The sequence below is a fragment of the Marmota flaviventris genome, chromosome 9 (assembly GCF_047511675.1).
Source record: "Marmota flaviventris isolate mMarFla1 chromosome 9, mMarFla1.hap1, whole genome shotgun sequence".
In the NCBI taxonomy this organism is placed as follows: domain Eukaryota; kingdom Metazoa; phylum Chordata; class Mammalia; order Rodentia; family Sciuridae; genus Marmota; species Marmota flaviventris.
In genome coordinates, this window is record NC_092506.1 from 29677867 (window position 1) to 29683866 (window position 6000).

Here is a 6000-nt window from a genome sequence, read left to right on the forward strand (position 1 = left end):
ATACATACCTGAAATCCTTGCCCCCAATTCCCACCTCCTCCAGCCAGACCCTACACTTCAGTTACTACTCAATTAATCCCTATCAAGGGGTTAATTCACTGATTGGGTTAAGACTCTCACAACGTGATCATTTCTCTTCTGAACCTTCTTACATTGTCTTAACATGTATGTGAGCGTTTGTGGGACATTTCACGTCCAAACCATAACACTCTGGCTTAGATCTCTCAAGAGATTTTAGTAAAGATGTTGACTGGGCCATAGTTTCCTGAAGGCTAACCTATAAATATAGGATATGCTTCCAGCATGGTTCATACACGTGCTGTAGGCAGGGGGCTTCACCACCTCCTACAGTACTGTTGATTGTCCTAGTGACATAACAGTTGAATTCTCCCAAAGCACTGGATGCAAGGGAGGACAAAATGGAAGATGCTATGTCCTGTATGACCTAAACTCCGAAATTACACACCATAATTTCCAACACAGCTTGTTGATTGCCAAGATCAGCTCTATCCAGTGTGGGAAGAAATTACACAAAGGCACAAATACCAAGAGGTACAGAATCTTTGCAGCCACCTTTGTGGCTAGATACCACAGTCTGCCCTTTGATCTCCAACGATTCGTGTATCTCTTAATGCAATTACTTTCACTTCCCAAAAACCCAAAAAATCTTAACCCGTTATATTGTCAATCCAGAATCTTGTCACCTTAATTGGGTTTGAGTACAGATAAGTCTCCTGTTTAGAAGTTCAACTCCTCAAGTGTAGTTCCTCTTCATATTTATAACTCATTTATAATCTCAAAACAATGATGGGGCAGGCTTCAGATGACTGGGAAAAACATTCTTATTCAAAAAAGAGGAAAGATAGGAGTATCTGAAGAGTTCCTCAGCCATAGCATCCTTAAATCCAGTTTGGTATCTGATGAATTTCCTTGATATAGTTCAGGTCTACTCTTGCATGGGAACAACTTTCTATGATTCTTGACTTCACCCTTTGGATTCTTTGGTCCATTCTCTGAGTCATCCTTTTATATTAAAAGTAGCACATGTTTGCAGCTGTATAGTTCTGTCGGTTTGCTTCCTTCCAGTAGAATTTAGGGAGCCCAAAGGTCACTTTGATTTTGTACTCTGTGTATCCATGTTAGCAGTGTTGTTGCCAATGTAATACCTTTAATGTTCTTTAAGTCTCCTGTAAATCTAATGGATTTCACTCTATTGGACAAAACTGATACCCACAAATCTCTTCAAGATAAGTTTTTCCTCTAATGGGGGAGTCCCTCTGTTGAAACTGCTAAGGTACAATACCCTAAGCCATCTTTGAAACCCTATGTTTGCATGCTCCCCTAAATCAACTCTTTAGACCTTTTTAAGGTTTAAACAAAGGGGTTTACAGCCATACTCTCACTTCATCATTTGGTGATGTTTTTCTGGTAGCATTTTGGAGTTAATCTATGACTGGAAACAGTTTCTTTGTTTTAGCATCATTTGCCATATGGAAAAGCTGGGAATTTTAGAACCTAGCTAGTTCTAGATTCTCTTTCTTTCTTTCCTTTTCTAAATCCTTCTTTAGATAATCCCTTTCTTTTCACATTTTGGTATATCTAGCCAGAAGATATTGCCAGAATTTTCAAGACTCTGCAGGAGGACTGGGGATGTAGCTCAATGGTTGAACTATTGCCTATCATACACGAGACCCTGGGCTCCATTCATAGCACTGCAAAAACAAATAACGAAACCCCATTCTACCAGGAAATGTTCTTAGTACCACACATGTTCTTCTTTCCACATGACTGCAGTTAACAGTGTTACTAAGCTTCTGCCTCTACATAACAATCACCTCTTTCCTCCAGTTTTCAATAACATTTTTCCCATTTCCCATTAAATCCTTCCCCCTGTAACCTTCTCAAAGACCATCAGGGTTCCACTAACAGTTTCTTGAAGACTCTGGGCTTCCACTAACATTCTCCTCAAAGTCCCTCAACCTCTGCCTGCTGTCCAGTGCCAAAGCCATTCCAACACATCAGTGTTGTGGTATGAAGAACCTCACCCTGTAAGGAAATCTGTATTTGTGGTCTATTGCTGCACAAAAAATTACCCCTGAACTTTGAGTCATCATGGGGCTGATCACCATGCTTGGCATTGGCATTGTCTTCTGGCTGTGCTTAGCCGCATCTGTAAGGCATCTCCAGGATGCTCAGTGGGAAGCAGATGTGGAAGGTCAGGGCACTTTGCAGTTTTGACTAGTTTGTGAATGTAGGTGGGACTCCCAGGAACCAATAGTGTATTTCTAAATTAAGAAGGGTCTGCTGTTATGTGGATATTAGCTCTTAAATTTTTAGACATTTGAACTCTGTTCAAATGAGGAATCGAATCGTATTTTCAAAGAGGTGAAGAAACTCATTTTAGGCTACCCATGCAGAAGGTAAGAGAGTTGGAATTCAAACTCAGGTTTCTCTGACTCTATCTTACCATATTCATTAGTGGGACAAATAGGTGGTACCCAGATTGCCAAACTGTTTACCAGCAACTTTACCCATCTTTCCCTTCCAGCTGTTAAATCAATTTTGATTTCCTTCACCTTTTCCAGAAAAGAGTTGAGTTTTGTGAGATTCACAACATAGTACAACTAATTTTAGGGGGAAAAAAAACGTGAGAAGTTGAACAGAGAACAGAATGGAATTTCAAAACCCACTGCTTTGGGAAAGGTATACGCACCGCCTCAGCCAATCCCATTCTTGTGTAATTATACTGTCACTTCAGTGACTGGTTTCATTTTCCCCAACAAGCCCCTGAGATCATCTAACTCTCATCTCATGCTGTTATCATATTAGCTAGCATCTTATCCTGTTATGTCAGTGCAGTGAAATATGATATCTCCCAGCCCATCCCAGCCCTGCCAAAATATAAAGAATGAAGCCTTTAAGGCTGGACCTGACTCTCTTCCTCAGAAGCCTGCTGGAGATGGATACACAAAATAATTCTTTGGCCCCACATTCTTCTAAACATGTTCATTCAGTGCTTATAAGTGACTGGTTCACTGCTTGGTAATATTATAAGCCTCTAAACACTTCCCCCTTCAAAAAATAAACGCCTGCAAAGATAACTCCAGATAAGCTCTGATCAAGATATTTCCATTACATTCAATCTGTTACTTGCTCAAGATACCTATTTTCATAATCACAAGAATTTTAAAGATTCTCTTGATACTTGTTTCAGTTTTCTTTGGATACATTCTACAAATTCCCTGCTAGCGGATGCTTCCACTTTACCAGTGTGAAAACTACAGGCAGGGGGAGAATTATTTAAAAGAACATCCAGTCAATTGTGAGTCAATCTCTGACTTCCTTCCTGGTCTTCAAGCCAGCTCCCTAACCTCCTGATGATGCTAATTCTTTTTGTCAAAATGATGGTTTTCAAACTGTCTCCTTGGAAATGCATTCTTAGGGGTGGTCTTGCCTTTTATCTGTGTGGGCTGAAAAGAATGAAGGCAGACACTTAAACATCTGTGAGATCAACACTCTTTGGGAGTGACTAAAATCGCCAAATTTGCCTCCAGTTGGAAATGCAGTCATCTCTGGACTGGAACTAATTAGAGACTTTGCATTTCAGAGGTTGGTGCGCTGCCCTTGTAAATCAGGGATTATGAGGGAAAATCTCCCTGAGGCTTGTTCCTTCTATTTATTTATTTATTCTGGAACTTTGGTGCAGATAGGCCAGTGAATCATACCACTCAGATCATAATCTGTCCCTTGTTCATGAAAGACAACCCTCTTATTTTATTTCATTTAAGTTTTATTTTGTTTTATTTCTCCTTTATCTCCAAACCCCACTCCTATTCCCCCAACTTTTTCTCCCACAGAAACTATCTTTAATGTGTTTGATAAATGTATGTGTGTAACGTATGTATATGGGGTATGTCTTTTAATTTTTTTCTCTTGTTTATGCATGTGTTAAGCTTTGTGTAATTATGGCACTAAAGAATGTTTCTTGTTTTATTCATTTATTATTTATTTATTTATAGTACCAGAGATTGAACCCAGGGGTGCTTAATCACTGAGTCATATCCCCATCCCTTTTATAAATTTTGAGGCAGAGTCTCACCAAGTTGCTTTGGATTTCACTAAATTTCTGAGCCTGGCTTTGAACTTGAGCACCTCCTGCCTTGGCCTCCTAAACCACTGGGATTACAGGCATGCCCAGTTCTGTTTTATTTTTTTACACAATGGTGTGATTGTTAAAATCTTGTATATCTGTCAGACATGGTGGTACACACCTGTAATTACAGCTACTTGGGAGGCTGAGGAAGGAAGATTGCAGATTCAAGGCCAGCCTGGGCAACTTAGTGAGACCCTGTCTCAATTTGAAAGGAAGGAAGGAAGGAAGAAAAGAAGGAAAGAAACAAAGAAACAAAGAAAGACAGATGGGCAGGCTAGAAATGTAGCTCAGTGATAGAGCACCCCGAGTTCAATCCCCAGTACTGAAAAAAAAATATCTTGAATATTCTCTCTTTAACAGCGTTTGATATCATCTACCTTTTTAACTTTTCTGAATCTAATGGATATAAAATAAAAACTCATCATGGTATTATTTTTTAGTGTCTTTGCTTATTAAGATGGACAACTGTTTCTTCTCTTATTATGTAAATAACTATTGATAATTTTTGCCTACTTTTAATTGAGTTCTCTGTTATTTTATTATTGTTTTTGCAGCATTTTCTTGTACCTTCTAGATATAACTGTAGTCAGTTCTACACATTGAAAATAATCTTCTTTCAATCTGTCACCTATTAACATTGTCTACAGTGGTGGACTTGTTGAAAAGAGATGTTTGTTTTCATATAATCAAATCCATTCTGTTTAAAAAATCATTCTCCACCCCAAGATCATAAATACATGCTTTCAACATCTTTTATTTTAATATTTTTCACATTAAGGTTTGTCTTTATTTCATCTTGGTGTATGGTTTGAGGTAGGAATCCAACTTTGTTTTTCTCTTTGGATTGAGACCATTTTATCACTACCTGACTCAATTTAAAATCTCAACCATGAATGAAGAAGTTTATTTGATGAGAGGTACCATAATAACATAGTTAAGAGTGGAGATTGGGGGTGGGGGGTGACAGGCAACATATTCCCCCATTATGTTCTGTGAAATTATCACATTTCAAAAATAAAAAGGTTTTAAGAAAATAGGTTGCCATCATAGTAATTTAGACTGTGATGACCAGACATTAGAGGAGCAAAACTGAAGGAGGTAGCCATCCTGAAATTTCGAGTCAGCCTCTTCAGATGAGGTGGGATGAGGAAGAACAAGGAGTTTCAGGGTGGGCCATTCATTCACCCAGTAAGTATTGACTGCTTTCCTGGGGCCAGGTACTCTTGTAAACTCTGAGGATGAGCAAAACCAAAGAAGGGTTGCTAGCATATTTGTAATATCAGGATTAGTTGACCTTATTCCATCTCTGATTGGCCTTCTGTGTGTGATGTGGTGAGCTGTGTGTGTGTGTGTGTGTGTGTGTGTTTCACCCAAAGTTCCCGGCTCAGAACACCTGTAGCTCTTTCCTAACTAGAACAACAAGGTTAAAGTATACTGTCTTTTTTCCTTGGTTCTATAGTAGCTTTGGAACAACTTGACATCCATGAAGTTGAAAGATAATCTTCTGTTAGAATGTTGGGGCTCTTTAGGCCTCACAAGTGGACCTTTTCCTGCCCTCCTTTCACCTGCTTCTTTTTCTCTGCAAGGTAGGCTTAGAAACTAGGCTTTCTCTGCACTTTGGCAGGGCATAAGAACTAAAAATATACCCTAATCTCCCCACTGCCTTTCTATCTTAGAGTTGGTGATAAAAAAATTCTTTGACTAAAATTATCTGATAGAGATCATAAACCACCCCCACCCCCCACTTCAGAAGGGATCTTACCTCCTACCTGGAAGAGAATGCTGCCCAGAAATACCACGGAGAATCTGAACAGACAGGGCTTGCTGGGTCTCCCCACTCAGCCTTT